The following is a 17725-nucleotide window of genomic DNA, read 5'->3' on the forward strand; positions in this document are numbered from 1 at the left end:
CACTGTTCTATTACCTGTCTAGTAACTTGGGATGCAACATTTATGAAACTGCAGCAACCAAATACCTAATAACTTCTTGACAAACCCTTGTGTCTGTTTCAACTGAAACTATATTTAATTACTGTGGGAACACATTGATATTTTGTAGAGAGAGCTATTAATCTTCCTGCCTGTCCTTCGCAATCCTTTAGGTTTTGAAATATGCTTAAACAGTTTCTTTGTTCCCTGGTTTCTAATTATGCGAGCCTGAGTTTCTCAAGGGTGCAGCAATTACTGTTTTATTTCAATTAACAGCAAAGAAATTCCATTATGAAATCTCAGGTGGCTTTTGTATTCCAGGAATTGGGTGTTCTGTAAAGAAAGGAATTTCCTTACATGTTCAGAAAACTAAATGACTGCCTGGAGTTCAAAAGAACCATAAGAAATGTATTAGAAATTTTAAAATTCATACGTTCTAAATTTAGAAAACTGCTGCTTTCTGGCATCTTACCATTTCTGAGTCTCTTCCGACATCTTTAAGAGGGGTAAAAGTTGGTTTTCTACAAATTGCTTTGCCATTCCTCAGAGCAGCTTCGTCCTGGAAACCCATGCTTCTTTCTCACTGGCACACAACTTGCTTGGGTCTCCAATGAGGAGCAGCAGGTGCTCCCTGCAGCTGTCAAGTACGTTAATGAAATGTAGGACGACGGTGGACCAAATTTTGACAGCGCCACACACTAATCACAGCAAGTCAGATGAACCCTAGTTCAGTTTACAAGCACTCATATCCCAACACCATACATCGACACTCCAATTGCTAGTACATTACTTTCACTAAGTCCCAGTATACCCTGATAAGAATGTTACTTTACACCTCTTCAATCCCCACACACTGGTTAAGGTTTAAATGTGATGGACCTTACCATCACAAGCAATGGAAACAGAACTGGAACTAACATTGCACAGAGCCTTGATATCACAGCACACTGGTACAGAGTTTCAATGGATTACCTGTGTATCGTGGTTCTTACCATTACAATACCATTGGTATATAAATATATGAAAATGGGACCACGCTGGTACCATTATAACAATGACACCATTGTAGAGGTCTTTGTGCTACCATTGCTTCTTAGCACATAACTGCCTTGTCACTGAAAACTGTGTGGCCGGTATAACCATGGTTTTACTTTACCATTCATGTGCTTTACCACACTTTACTACACTTTGTTTACCTTTTACCCTGGTTTACTGCAGTACATTTTTATAAAGTTTACATTAACAAAGTAAGAGATAAACCCAGGAATTATGACCAAAAACCCGGAAACAGAAAACAAATATAATTCATTAATCTTTTCTTGTCTTCTATTTTGGGATGTATAGTAGTCCATGCATTTTTTGGCTTATAACAAATTTTAGAACATTACTTGTGCCTTAAATAAAGTTAACGGTTTGAAATCCTGTTTCCTGTCAATTTTCACTTTGTTAAAACATAGTGTGACCGCCTTCTCACATCCTCCAAATAGCAGGAAAATCTGGGACGTGCTAAAATAACAAATACATTTTCATGAAAACACCCGCCACAACTAAATAGTACCAGTTACATGTTGAAGAAGGATTATGGATTACGTAATATAATTGTGTTAATTCTGTATAATGCTCATCTTTCAAGCTTCTTATGTTACCGCTACAGAAAAGGAAACAAACAACACATATGGTTCCCGAGAACCAATCCTGTTTCTTTCATAACTTGTCATGCATTTTTGTTTCAGAATTGTTTTAAGTTTCTTACAGCTGCTTAGTATGAGTCAGAGAAAATACACGTAGTCTCACATATTTATACACAGTGCCTAAGCAAGCATCTTAAACACTGTCTTATAGTTTTCCCTCAGAATGACTACCATATATTTATCAATAAGTAAAATACTAACCAATTATTCTTGCAGTTGTCAGGAATAACTAAAACCAAATAATTGATTCTGGGATTGTCTGCTACTGATAATACATTATATATAGGCCAGAGGAGTGTGTTTTACATGTCATACAAGGGGTGAGCATAAAACAAGGGATGTTAAAAAACAACAGAAACAGTTTAGACAATGCACACGATGTGAGCAATGCACAGGATGCTTTATCTTGTGAGAATTATTATAAATACCAGCCCTTTGACCTTTTGTTCAAGCTGACTCAAATAAGCTTTAGCAAGCATGCATTGTGTGAGTGCAGGGTGTTTGTTGGAACATATAAAAAAGGGGCTCTAAATAACAGACAGGACAAAGACCATTCCAGCCTTACAGCCAACAGAAATATTGGTTCTATATATCTCATGGTTGTGGGGTTTAATAGACTAGATGAAGGCCAGCTTTCTCATTGATGGTGTTATTATCTACTTTTCCAGTCTCTTGAACTTTTGGCCTTTGCCTTATTTAGCAATAAGACAATAAAAGTAGAAGACAGCATTTGCAATTGCTGGTCCTTCAGACTGGGATAAACTGACCATTGAAAGGTGGATTGGCAATCTCACTCAATCACTTTGAGGATTACGGTTTTCCTCCTTGAATGACTCTGGTGTTTGCTCTTAATGGTTTATTAATATATGTCCAGCAACAGTATACTTCTTGTTACAGTAAGGTTGCTGCCTGATTCGCCCCTGGAACACTTTGATAAACAAGCTATTTCCAGCTCATATTGATTTCCCTATGACATTTTTTTTCCCCCATAACATTTTAAATACCTGTCAATTTACAGGTAGCTCGCTTTAACAGGAGTCATTTTGAATGTTGTTGTTTTGCTGTTGTTTTTGTTTAGTTCTATAAAGGCCTTATCTTTTTGTTGTACTGGACTGAACGTTTAAACAAGTAGATCTTGCTCAAATATTAAAAAGATGTTTTAACATGCTTATCAAGTGGAAGGGGCTTTACTTCTTCATTTCGGTAAGTGATACAGATACTCTTTCCATGGTTACCAGTCTCTTTAGTTTCACTCCTCAGTGCTATGGCTTTGTTTGTTGAAACTATCTAGTTTGTGTTGTACTAGAAGTTCCAGCAACCAGTGAGGAGCTGGACTTTTCAAAACAGCTCCAAGCACAGGCCATACAGAAAACAAACCAACTTTAATATGTGAGCATCAACACTCAGAACTACTCAGAATTGCAAATACCATTACAAGGTTAGGGGAAAAGCTGTAAAAATGTCATTTGAAATGAATTCATCTTTATCATTTTTACACCTTTGATGCCTGTATCCCAGTTACTTTGACCAGCGACACCATTATCACTTTGCCAGGCTTGCAGCCAATATCTTTGCAGTATCCTGAGGAGCATCTGTGCACTACCATGCATCTATTACATTATGCAAATCCTCATGTGTACTGGTTTCACTTTCTAACACAATGCAATCTTGAAAACCTGCCAAGGTAAAGACAGGTTCAGCTGGTACTCAGAATATCTTTTAGAACAATGAGCAGATGTAACGTACCCTCTCAGTGTTATCAGCAGTTGGTTATGCCAGCTAGTGACAGTTGTTGTTTCAGCTCAATTGGTTTTTATTTGAGTGTGTGTAAGGAACTGCTGGGAAGGTACAACAGGTTCCTATTACAATGTATGAGGCAGCAACTGAGGATCAGACAGTTTTGCAGATTGAGCGAACACCATGCTGTCGACTGTGCCAAAAACAGAGGTCTAGCAGTGGAGCAGACAGATGCATCGTTATATTACTCAACTCATTCAACTACCAGAGAGAGCTCATTGCAAGTAAAACAACCAGCAGTCTCTCAAGAACAGAGATGCAACCAAATAAAGATCATTAAAGCAAGCAGTGCTTCATTATAAGCATGTTTCGAGTGATTGGCTTTTAACTGCGGTTCAATGGATGCAAGCGGATTCACTGAATTGAAGAAGTAAAAGAATATTTGACACTCTGTAGAGCTCTTCAGTTCTAGTTTATTGCAATATATAAATGGTACACAGGCTCTGACAAAGTGTATTCATATTAGTAAGGGCTAGCGCCATCTAGAGCTCATCAGTGTATTGCCAACAAAACAAAATGATCCAAATGGCAGATCACTAGATGGCGCTGACTCGTGCTTGTATGCAGACACTTTGGCTGATCTAACTTTGTATGTCTATGACAAGCAACCAGAACTGATGAGCAGCTCTTGATCTCAGGCCAGTGCAGTTTGGCACAGACTTATAAATCTTTTTCAAAATGCAATAAAAACCATTAATAATGATTGCAGACATCATAAAAGGCAGTAAAGAATATAAGAACATGTACTTTGAAGCTTCTTACTCTTAAAGCTATCCATTAAAACAAATGATGTACTATCTCAGTACACCTGCGTTATTTAAATCATTTAAAATAAGAGTCGTAAAAATATAGGCTCTGTTTGGGAACTGTTCAGTTTTGCATGCACAAAAGACACAAATGTTACCGTATCCCTGAATAAATAATCCAATCTTCAAATACAAGCAAAAGATTTTAATGAGCAACCCATCTCTAGGCCCCTCTAACACACTATTCCTTCATCCTATCACTTCGAGGAGTTGCATGCTTACCTGACAGTAATAAAAAACAGCAACAAAATCAAAAAGGTCAGAAACTTCTTTTTTTCTTTTGAAAAACAAGCCTGAGAATTTCAATAAAAACCTTGGATGGTTAGAGCATGCCTGCAATAATTAAAGTGATCTGTTTAATAGAAATTCAGTGGCAAATTGCTTAGATGAAATGAAACATGTAAAAGCCCCATTAACTGCACCAGCTGCATATAGAGAGCCCATTATGTCAGCCCAAGGGTGAAGTAAAAGAGCTCACATCTCATTAGATTTCCATAATAAAGAAATATGTGGAAAAAAAAACTAGTGGGAGCATAATGAAGAACATTGGGAATAGATACATTGCGTTAACATCTGATAGAGTCATAAAGAGAGGCCTTTGATCTGTGATGTGTATTGAGCAATATCAAATAATCCTATAAATAGTAAATGCAGCAAACCTCCTCTCTATTAGGGTTAACACGTTATTGAACAGTTAAACTCTTTTTCTTGATTTTCCTTATTTCAGTCATCTTTTATGCAAACTGCTCTAATTCACAAAACATACAATCATATGTTGATAATGACAAGCAAGACGTCTTGTTTGTCATTATCAACATATGATTGTATGTTCTTTTTTTTATTTAGAGTGACCAATTATTATTTTTATTTATTTTCCCCCAATTTGGAATGTCCAATTATGTTTTTCCTCATCACAGCAGCGAGTCCCCACACAGCACAAACGTTCTGAGGGCATGTGAGCGTCCTCCGATCTCACTAGCCTAAAGCCAGACTCGCTTTTACGCTGAGCAATCCAGTGCAGAGGTGGGCGGGGCTACCGATCCCGGAGAACAGAGATCAGCCCTTTATCCACTCTGAATGTGCTGGGTGTCTGGCCAGTAGGGTTCGCTGTTGCATGATGAGGAGAAGCAATCCCTGCCAGTTTCCCATCCCCAACTCTGGGAGCATCAGAGGCTCTGACGTCACCTTCAGAGTCCCCAGCAAAGTTCGGCCTCTTTGCACAGCCTGGATGCGAACTGGCACCGCCTGTGTATGTTCTGGAGGGAACATTGGTATAAAGTGGTACTATAGCTTTTTAAATGATTTGCCTTATCAGGAGGCACTCTTAAGAAGACAACATGGGTGTAATTACGTGCTTTAATTTGATGTCAGAAAACCTCCAGACTTGGTGTTTGTTGTCCTGCGTGCTGACTGTATGTTGACACATTTCAGTGTTGGTAATTAGGGAGCGTGCGTTCAAGACTGTCAGATGTCTTTAGTCTCCTCATTGAATACCTCCGACACCACCGAACAGTAACAAGTCTAATTAATTTTTCTGGTAATCATGAAACCCCCAGGCAACTGACAGTTCAGGAGTTTGTCTAAAGAGGTGCACGACAGACAGCTGCTTCGCGGTACCATCTCAGAATTCAGCAAGTATGCAGGACATGGCAATTCAATATTTAATTACAGTTTGAGAAGCTGTTCACCAGATATATACAAAAATGTCAGGCATACAGACAGACAGACAGTACGGACAGACGGACAGACAGTACAGACAGATAGACACAACCTATATGACCAGATTCTGATATTGTTAATAGTAATAGTTTTTCAGGTATGCAGAAAAATGTGAAGCGTGACATACATACATACATACGGCTCTATTTCATTCCCAGCGGGGGATAGTAGCTGACGCATATTGTAATTTTAAGACAAAATGCTATGTGGCAAAATGTAATACCCAAGCCAATATGTAAGCCACTGTGAAAGGACATTGTTAAATAGGTAAAAGAGTTTCAGGGACATGAAGTCCAATGTCTGCCAATGCACGAGAATAATGTGAATAGGAAATGGGTAAAGTGTTGAGTGTTTGTATATGAACGGGGGGGTTGTCTCTATATGGGGGAGAAGAGGGCACAGGTAGGAAGTACTTACCATGTAACGGAATGCTTAGGAGATCCATAATATTAGGTGGACAGCACTCTGGTCTTGCATGACCACATTTTAATTGATTGTTTTTTGAAACTGTCTAAAAATACATCCTTTAAATAATTCATACCATATATAGTATGAATCATTTAAAAAATATTTGAGGTTAAATGGTTATCAAGTATGGCATTTAAAAAAGACAAGACGACAGCACTGTGCATTCTATTAAATTTGTACGCGGTTATTAATTTGACCTTCAAGCAGGGTCTGTAGTTTTTCTCTGTGTCTCAATGCTACAGTATCCATCATAATCTTACATTTTGAAACAGCTGGCTCTTACTCGCCATCTCATCCAGTATTGGAGAGTTTGATGTCTGCCACTTTTGATCAAGATTCAAAATCTCCCAGAAGGATGAATTAAGCTTAATTTGACAATCAGACCTGCAATGTTAATTTGCTGTTAAAGTTATCAAGGAGAAACAGCTGCTAACAGAACAAAAACTGAAAAAAGAGGAAATAAGCAGCTTTATATTTACAAAACCCTGAGGAGCTTCACGTAATTAATAAATACTGTAGCAACATTTACAAAACCAATCTACTAATTCAGGGTTATTTTATATTTCAATTGTTAATGTCTGCTGGAATAAATGATAATGGAGATTCATTTTCAGTAGTGTATCAGGGGACAAGGATCTCACAATCGCACAATCCAATCCATTAAACAAACACAGTAGAATTAGGATATGATTGTAATATATTAAATTACGATTTGGATCGCTATACACATGCTTTCACATGTCAGTCACATGCTGCAATTTATAGCTTTTTCCCACAATGAACTATGCTTGTGATTTACAATTATTTTATTCCTCTCTGATTAAGCGTTACACAACAATGCTTAATACATACAATGTGTACATTAAGGCCATCTTGTTTTATAAATCATTTTATCACCAATACAATATGTGATAACATGTAACACTGATTTTCATTGTGATATCACAGTCAATATCTTGGCTGGAAATGCAGATCCATTATATTTCCAGTATATTTTTCTTTTATGGATGCGCATTTCATGCATGTACATCAAAACAGAATGGAGTCATTTTCCCCATATCTTCTAGATACAGAAGACATTGGGGGAACACTACAGCGAACAACCCTAATTGTGAGCTTGACATGAAATACATGTGGTGATGAAGGCTCAAAGCAATTCACAGCCCAGAAAGGAGAGGTTTATGATTTCACACAAGTACCTTGTGGAAATGTAGCATTCATCTCCATGGCTCTAGATATAAGGGTGCTAAATAAAGGTGCATAAGGGTGTTCAATCAAATGTAAGGATTGGATAGCTGTTCAAGGTGCGGAATGTTGTTGGGTAGTGGCTGCAGTCCAGGGTGCTGTTGTGTGGTGGTGTGGATCAATGGCTGCTCTCTGGGGTGCTGAATGTATGACGAGGGTTACACTGCTGAGGGTCCCTCCCAGTGATTCAGCACGTCACCGGGAACTGCATTTATATTTTAAAGAAGAGTCAAGACTGCAACTCAGATCCAAGAGATATGGTTGCAATCTATGTTTAAGGCAGCTGTAATTGTAGAAACTGTGCCATGCTGTTGCCTGGAGGCACGGATGAAGCAGCTTTTCTTTTCCCAACACTGTGGTCACATACTTAAATCCCTAATCTTTTGTTACGTTCTAACAGTAGGCTTCTGCAAACCTGCAAATCTCCCAAGATTCAGAGCTAAAAGAAGAAATGTAAACTTATAAAGAAAGCTTCTGCAGTCCATTTACTAAGATCCTCTCTTAATTTAATCATGCCCAGGACATCATAAACCTGCTGCTGAAGGGATTAGGATGTTGGACCTAAATAGTATGATTCATTATAATTGCTATTTATATCAAGTAGAAACTATCTGTATATCTAATATATAACTACATATTTGAGAGATTGATGGAATTCATGGATAATCTCTGTGTGTACCAGTAAAGCTTTAGATCCCCTTGTTCATTTGATTATTTTAGTTTTTTGGGGGGGCTGAGTTAAAGCAGAGCTTTGCGATGACTTTCACATTTCACCTCCTCAGCTGCAGGCCGTCACCAGGATATGTCTGGGTAGTTCTGTAGTAAGAACACTTCAAGGAGGAGGAAGCTTGTGTTATATTTTATGTATTGTATAAAAATCAATTTCTATCATCCATGCTTTCAAAACACTGCATTCTAAGCTAAAACTAAAAGAAACAAAGTCAAAGGTCAGCTCGTGTCTGCATACTGACAAAGGCACTAGCTGTGTTTTACAATTCTAATTTAGAGCTTTATTTGCCAGTTCAATGTTTTGCTTTCCATCCAAATTATTTTTGTTTTTAAAGCTAGATGCTCAATCTCAATGTTCCACAGTCTACAGTGTTGTGGCTCTCTGCAATGGAGCTACCTGATTGGAGGATTACCATTTTATAACTAAATTGAACTTGATTGTGCAGCACTGCAGCTCTAAATAATTCATGGAGCTTTTTTTTTTTTTTTTTTACAGGTAATGGAAACGGGTTCAGATTTCAAATTGCTGCAGTGATTGTTAAGGGTCAGGCATACTGTATGTTCTGTGCCTGAAAACGTCTCTACAAGCTTTGTCTCATAAAAGCCATACATCCCATATATGGTACCACCAGGTATTTTGCAGTGATTTTCCTTTCTAACTACAAATGTTTCTAGCAGAGTTAAAAGCATGAAAAGCAATTATTCCGAGCACAAATGTATATACCGGTATATATTTTTTTTGTTCTGCAGTGTTGATCAAAAAATGTTTCATTGGGTTAGCTCAGTGGTTCACAGACTGAAAAATATGATGGTGAAAATAAAGCCTTTTATCTATTCATTTGTGTTTGCTTTCCCTGGCGCAAATGATCTTAATTAATTTGTTGTTGCTGATGCAAACGTAACACTGAGTTTTCATCTCTGGGGAGTCTCTTTACAGGGCAACCGGAAAAAAACAAAAACAACCTACAAACAAATTAGTCTGCTGTTGAACCACAATCATTGGCCACTCTGCTTGACAGGGTGGAACGGCAGACTCATGCTCAGAAGCTCTAATCAAGCCTGAATGTAGTTGCTGTAGTTTCACTTTTCCTCGCCTGCAATGTTTATCATAAAAATTTAAATAAAAAAAAACTGAAGGGGAAATATTGATATCCTTACCTAGGGGTGTAAGGGGTCAGAGGTGAACAAAGAACTTTCAATGTTAATAGGAAAACCGTAAAGAGGAACTCCCTAATATGTACATTTTTCAAAATAAAAATACACAGCTTTGTATTTCTGTTGACATTTCTTTTAGAATTAGACAAATACAAGTATTGTGAGATATCCCTAAAGGTATGTTTACCTTTACACAAACCTTTTGTAATTACTATACTGGTAATATAGATACTTCTAATATTTCATACGGCTAGACATCACTTTAAATGCATCCCGGTTTCCATGGGAACCTGTTCAGGCCCTACAGGTGATGTCTGCAGGAGGGATGCCCAGTAGTCAATGATAAATACATCTTTCCACGGCATGTTGTTTTTGATTAGTGTATCATCCAGTGATTATCAACACCTGCTATATTGCCCAAAGATTCAAGTTCTTATTACATGAAGATATTGATAAAAAAAAACACTAACTATATCAATATATTATTAGAGTTACGGCTAAACTTAGGCTGACGTACAAACACACAAAGTGCAGTTTCCTGAAAACTCAAACTCATACAAACTCGCTGAATGTCAGTTTTTTGGAACAGCAAACTAATTCCTGAATGATGCAAAAAGGAGAAAGACCAATAAAAGCATCCTATTATCTCTTCCGTTTACTTTAAAGTGCTTCTTTTCTTTTGTATACTGCAATTACCAGTGAAAAATAACCATGGCACTATTGATGTTTTTGCAAATTCAAAAACATCAAAGGAGTGCAGAGTGAGGTTCTGAATTAGAAATTGGAAAGAGCATTATATTAGCAAATAATGGCTTTGAGTTGAACTCACCCATTAAAAGCACACACAGGGTAGAACAGTAATCAAAGACCCAGTGAAGTAACAACATGCAAGTGGAGCACTTATATGATAAAAGGTCTCAGACACCACATTCAATTCTAAATTGCCTGCTAAAGTTTGCAAGCTCTTGAAAATGGGAAATAAAAACTTAAGTAAGGTAAATCAAGTGCTGAGATAAAGTGCTATACTTGTAGAAATAATCATCTGCCTACAGATACCTTTCAACTGTACAGATCTGCACCGTTTTCAATGCTTATGTAGCATAAATTAAAAACAAAACAAAACAAAAAACATATCTTAGTGTATTTCCACCACAATCTAGGAGTTTTATGTTGCTAGCATACTTTTAGAAGATCCATTATCTTCTAAGTCATGAGGATTTAACTGTTGTTCACATCATTCAACTCTCATATTACATACCAGCACACACACTGATCAGACTGTGTATCCAACCTCAGCTGACAACAGGAAATTACATTTCAGGCTAACATCCTGATTATTCAATCTGTATCAATTCCTGAAACAAGGTGACATAAGCCTTCAGCTTAGCAAGATAACCAGTGAAGAGGTATAGGTGAGACAAGACCAGTCCTAAAAACAGCTTGAATAACCAAGTTACTATTTTTTCTTATTGTTTCGCTGTTTATCTTTTAGTTTTCTTGACTTGAGATTCCCTTTGACGTGGATGAAATCCATTTTGCCTGACACAGTGTTTGATGGAAGTACTTGATCCCCTTTCCAGTGTTACAGGTATTGGATTCCCCGTTGACCCTACAGTCTTATACTGTACTGTAAAAGGCAGTGTGAGGCTCAGATGGGCTCCTATACCTGCTGCAGGAAGTTACAGTTTAACAGCAGTATCAGTAGACGATAACACACCACGTTGAGCTTGATATTGGAATCCAGCTAACTGGATCAGCTCCATAACTAACAAGACATGAACAGCACTGTCAGAGTTAGCTATTAGAGGGTTATATGCAAGCAATGGCTGAATGAGTTAGATAAATATCATCTCTAACAGCCTGCCATCAGCAATCCTATTTATACCACAGATATTTTAAGTAAATGCATTTAATTTGGTTTATTTTTCCATTATGATTAAGTGTGAGCTAGCAACATCCTAGGGTTCTAGAACATGGGCAGTAGTTGGAGGACATAGTTTCATGAAAAGAGTCCCAAAAGAAGAAGGGACAAGTGCTAAGACACCTCAGTCTTACAAATCAAAGTTTACATCCACTGGTCTTGTTCTTTTTAGTGGAAACAGAAAATAAATTATGAGCTAGTCAGTATTATGTGGCATGGTTTTCATTCTATATTATTAGACAATTTATTTTGAGCTAATAAGTTATAAAGCAACACGAGTTCTATAAATAAGTGCTATGGCAACGGTGTCATGCATACTTACAGTGCAGGAACGATATGTCGGGTTACAAAGGGATTCATTCACATTACATTTTTAAGAGATCTGTTCATCCATAACTTTAAATGATTACTCATATTATAAAGGGGAACTTGTGTTATATAATAGATCTATAAAAGATATGATCATATTACGGACATGAGCGATATTAGATACAGTACAGTATTTTGTCAGCATAAAGCAACAGCCTATAGTCAGTAGGTCATAATTACAGGTTTGCCAGTACTGTAGGTTGTCCAAAATCATCTGATTAGGTGTCATTGGGAGAAGGTGGGTGCCTAATGCTGCTAGTTCAGTGAAGAGATAATAGCAGCATTGGCATGTAAGAGTGCCAATGCTGCTATTACTGGAAGTGGGTGTTGTTTTTAGGCTCCTAGAATGTGTGGGTGTCAGTATTTTAATAATGGGTAGGAATTGCTCACATACACTCACAGTAAGTCAGCTTGCTCATGCTGCTAATAGATGGATAGTAATTTAAATGAAACTTGTTGGCAGTATTTAAACATTGTCAGCTTTTTCCTCAGCTTCGAATCCCAGAGCTGTAATGTCTAAACAGCAATTTGTATGGGACTCCTTATCCAAGACTACTGTGTAAAAGCACTCGTAAGCATTAACCATAGTAAAACACAGTAAATTAGGAATATAATTGGACATTCTATTAATAGAACAAGCATAGGAACAACATTTATCATGCTAATCCTTTATTAGAGAAAGGACCAGGGGTCCCCAAGTGGCTCACCTGGTAAAAGCACCTCCACGTGGTGTGAGAATGCACCATACACTCAGGGGGGTGCTAGTTTGCATCCTGCCCTTGCAAGGCTGCCGTTTTTACTGGGGATTCCACACATTGGTGTGGTGCTTCTGCAGAATCCATCGGGACTTTTTTCTCGCTGTGCTACAGAAAACTACTGACCAGCCGCCTCCACTTTTAGACATTCTAAATAGGGGAAAGAGAGAGAAAGAGAAAAAGGACTACTTACTGTAATTGGGCCTTCTTGTTTTGAACAATATATAACGCACCATGTAGGACCAAGCTACCTTGAGTTCCTGGATACTGTGCACCCTGTATATATCACGCAACATAAATCTGTCTCAAATTTGTAAAAGGATGTCAATTATGTATATTCTGAAAATGAAAGTATATCTGTATTTAATGGATTAAATCAAGCTTGGTATTCTTACTGTTTTAGAGAGTTGTAGTCTATTAATAATCCATCAAAAACAGAATCCTTTACAAATGATTTGTGAACAGGGACTGGTTTAATGGTCACGTTTTAATTACAATCATGAATAAAATGAATGTGTTGTAGAGATCCAAGTTATTCATTCAATATATACAATTCACTATATTGCTATACGTTTTTGTGTGTCTATCATTGAAACCAGGATAGCGGTTCCTCGTGCTAGATCAAAGGGAAAAGGAGGATAAAAGGAATGCTGACCAAATACATTTTTAAACAGAATCTGACATGCATCTATTCCCTTTGATATCATTTCTCTTAGGTACATAGGATTATATTTCCTAGCGGTGCTGAAACAGAAAACATACAGATTTGTATTGACCAGCCCACCTGGCGTTTACAGCGATCATTGGGTTTTTGCCAGTTACAGACTCATTTGTTGGAATGTTGTTAACACATATTTTTATCGAAGGACTTGTTCACACAGGGACAAAACTGGTCACTAACTACACATCTGATATGGTTTTATCATGACTGAAATGTATTAACCAAGGAAAAAGTGTGATTCGATAGTGCTCAGTGGATTTCGCGCACAGTATGGACACAGTTTGCATTTAAAACGTGGTTAACTGTTAGACGCTGCTTATGCCACTGCAACAAGACAGACATGGTGTGAATGGGATCCAAATTTCCTTTTCAGTGCTTGAAAGCAGATTATATTGTGTGCGTGAGAGAGTGAGACTAGCACTTGAAAAAGAAAGGCAATGAACTTATGGGAATGACATTAACTATGCACAGTGTTATGGATACTCAGCTGTATCCTGCCCTGTTGAACAAAACAGACAAACGACTGACTAATCCAGCTTGAAAGTCCAAGTGGAATCTAAGGAGGGAGTTAACTGAATTAGGAAAACAAAATGAGAAGATAGAAGTGTCTGCTCCCTCTAGGATAGGCAGCCTAGAAACCGATTGTTTGAATCTCTCTGGGCAATAGAGAACAGACTTTGACAGACATCATTAGAACGTGTAGAGAAACCTAGGCAACCAGTTGTGTGAAAAATACCAAAGTTCGTCAGTTGTGATTGTGTCTTGTTCCGAAGTTGCTTGCATTACTTCTGACAGATATACCAGCAGACGTGGCTTCCATTCCAAGCAGCAGCCGTTTGGGCACAGATTTAGCAATCTTATTCCAGATAATGAAAGAACTCCTGAAGGCTTTCACCTCTAACTCCAAAACATTGCTGAGAGAAGATAAACGTAAATAATTTCACAGTTTAATTTTCATATTCCGATAAATAAAATCTCTATGCGTTCCTGGGTGCCTCCTCGAATCGGATATTGGTATTTTTTTATAGAAAAACCGATAAACTAAGATTGTGAAGATAAAAGGCTTATTAAAGCTTATCATCATGCTCCAAATAAAATGGCCAGGTGTTATTTGTTTTATCAGAACTCAGCCACCAGAAATAGCTGGCAATGGAGAACGATATTATGGAATTGCATGCAAATCACAAAGAGACAAATTCAAGTTTAAAGAGGTGATATTCTTCCATATTTAATATCTTCTAGTTCTCAACGTCGACTAGATAACTCAGGGGTTTTTTATCTTGATTGACTTGAGTGTTTTACGGCTTATTTTCGATGCTAGAGAAGGAATCTAGTGTTTTACAGCTTAGGAAAATGTAGCCTGACAGGCCTTTCAATTTAAAATAATCCCCATTGGAGCCCTGGCCTGCTTTAAGAAACTGTGACGTCTGAAAATGTAAACAGCATGAGCACTCAGGGCATTCTTTGAATCTCTGCACATAAGTCTGTCTCTGAACTTGCTGCAGCGGCCAAATACAGTTTTTCTTCCAAACTACGGACAAAAGACGCACAAGAAACCACTATTTCAGCAAAAAGAATGCATCTACGCAAATGGAATATAACCTGTGTCTCTTTGACCCGTAACTGATGTCTGCTGAGATTAATTGGTGGCAGCAGCTCAGCAGCAAGCCTTCCTTGCAGTCAGCCCCAGCCCCTCACCTCTAATTTATTCTTCTCCTCTGTAATTTGTACTCACTACTGCCTCTTCTATCAGTATGCCAGAAACAGCAGGAATTTCGTTCATGCTAAGGACACCTGCCTGTTTTAAGACGGAAAGTTTTTTGTTTTGATTCAGCAGGACTCCCAACCAGGCCACAAAAGCAGTGAACCTCACTACTTCCTGACTGATTAAGGGTAATTGATGCTAGTCATGCACACTGAAATACATGTCATTGAATGGAAAAATATATCTTGTATTTTGAAACTGGTTTGCTTTACAGTGAAGGAATTCTTATTTTGTTTCAACGGATACCTGTGAAACACTTTGATGTATTTTGTAGTGTATAAGAGATGCATCACTTTGATGCAACAACAGTCACGGTTGGCATGACAGCAGATCTAACAGACTTTGATAAGGACTTGTTTGACTGGCCGTTAACAAAATACTGATGTTTCATGAGAACAGTGTCATAAATGTCGCAATTCTTGAGAACAGACTGCAGCTAATCGTTGAGGAATGGTCATGGTGTCCTCCTTAAAAATGTCAATGCCTTTCATGCTCATCACATCAGAGCACTGCTGTCTATGATGGTCCTAAACTCCATTGATAGAGTTGAGTTGAATATTATTGTCTCCAACAGTGGCCTTTTCTTTTTTGTATTCTGGCTGGCTGTAAAATAGAATAATGCTTGTTGTGTTCAATCGATACAATTCAATCAGGCCATTTTACATAAATATAAAAGCAAGATAACTGGAGGGTAAGCAATGTTGTTTTTGGAAGTTCTGTCCAAAGTCATATCCAGTTACAGTTACGGTACATTTAATAGGAAGCATCGGTACGCCCACCTCCAGTCAATAAAACAAGCAGACATGATGCAAGGATGGTGACTGAGGAGCAAGATCTTAAGGCATTGTTGCCAACAGCCTGTGTTTTTTTTTTCATTTGATTTACAGCGGTTCCCTTAGGGATTATCCCCTGTACTGCGTCAAATCATGTGATAAATCGAGGAACGTCAAACTACCTATTTTACCAGCACTGTGCCAGAAAGCTTATAGGGATTTGCTTCTGGACTATAGCGATAATACCAGCAGGACCACATACATGTACTGCACATGGTGAGACAGCATTCAATGTCATCACCTAAGACTTTGCCCCAGCTGGAATCGATAAGCTATCTTTACTTTTTTGTCACAGTGACAGACAGTGATAGTCCCCTTACTCAAGCATTCTGTTGTAATGACAGAAATGAAAACCAAAGAGATAACTCCACAACTGTTTGCTGTTTCAGAAGAGCTAGTTTAATTTTCAAATAAAAAGCCAAAGATACTGTCTAGGCATCTTCCGATTTAATAGATACTGCCATGGCACAATCTTGTGTGTATCTGAGACTTCTTCCCTCAGGAATTCTGCATTATCTATCTTATCAGTTATTTTTTTTTGTATTCCAGTATATATAATATTACCTTCTGGAGGCCAAGATGACTCAGTAATGTAAATGGATTTTAGGATTGATAATAGAAAGGAAGTAATACAATAGATGTGAACCTAAAGGCACTCTGGACATTCAATAAGCACCCTTATGAAAAGCAAATGGAGTTTCAGTTGCAGTGAAATTGATTAAATCCAGATAAATAAATGTGAAGTGTGGTTTATTTCTAGAGGTATACATGCATCACAATACTGATATGCCAACCCTAAAAACCACAAGACAATGGTTTGATGTAATAAGAAAACAGACCTTATAAGCTGCCATGTTAACAAAGTTATTCTATACACAGTCTAGTACATCTTGGTTGGCAGTAGGTATATTTTGCAATTCCAGACAAACAGAGCTATCCCAATCAAGCACACTAAGAGTATTCAAATCGAGACTATGCATTGTACACCCACTTCAGAATGGTCCTCACTACACTACCAACCTCAGACTGTCTGGTATGTGTGTGTTTTTAAACATGTGTGTGTTTTAAATATTAAGCATATCTTCATGAGCTGCGTTGTCCTCCGACGCTGTAGCTCTTAGGTGGCTGCATGGTGAGTCCGCAGTGTGAAAAAAAGCGGTCGACTGACGGCACACGCTTCGGAGGTCAGCGTGTGTTCATCCTTGCCCTCCCGAGTCAGCGCAGGGGTGGTAGCGGTGAGCTGAGCTTAAAAAATAATTGGCCATTCTAAATTGGGAAAAAATAATAAAAATAATTGGCAACGACTAAATTTATTAAAAAAACAAACAAACAAACAAAAAAACAAACATATCTTCAGTTCTTTCCTTCCCACTGCCAAAATGAAATTCACTTCATGCAGTATCCTGAACAGTATTTGAAAGTATCACATGATGGATCATTAGGCTGCTTAATGATTCACTGGATATCAAACTCTCTTTCATCCAATTCAACAGATGGACAAAAAACGTCACTTACTATGGTGTCCTTTCGCCAAATCTACTACAGCTGGTTTTGCAACTGAGAACAGCAATATTCAGTTGAATCCCTCAATTACGACTGAGAGAACACAATGTTCGTAAATAAAAATGGTCCTAAATGTATGCATTACAGTTTACAATATATATATATATATATATATATATATATATATATATATATATATATATATATATATATATATATATATACAGACG

This window comes from Acipenser ruthenus, chromosome 16 (assembly GCF_902713425.1).
Source record: "Acipenser ruthenus chromosome 16, fAciRut3.2 maternal haplotype, whole genome shotgun sequence".
NCBI lineage: Eukaryota > Metazoa > Chordata > Actinopteri > Acipenseriformes > Acipenseridae > Acipenser > Acipenser ruthenus.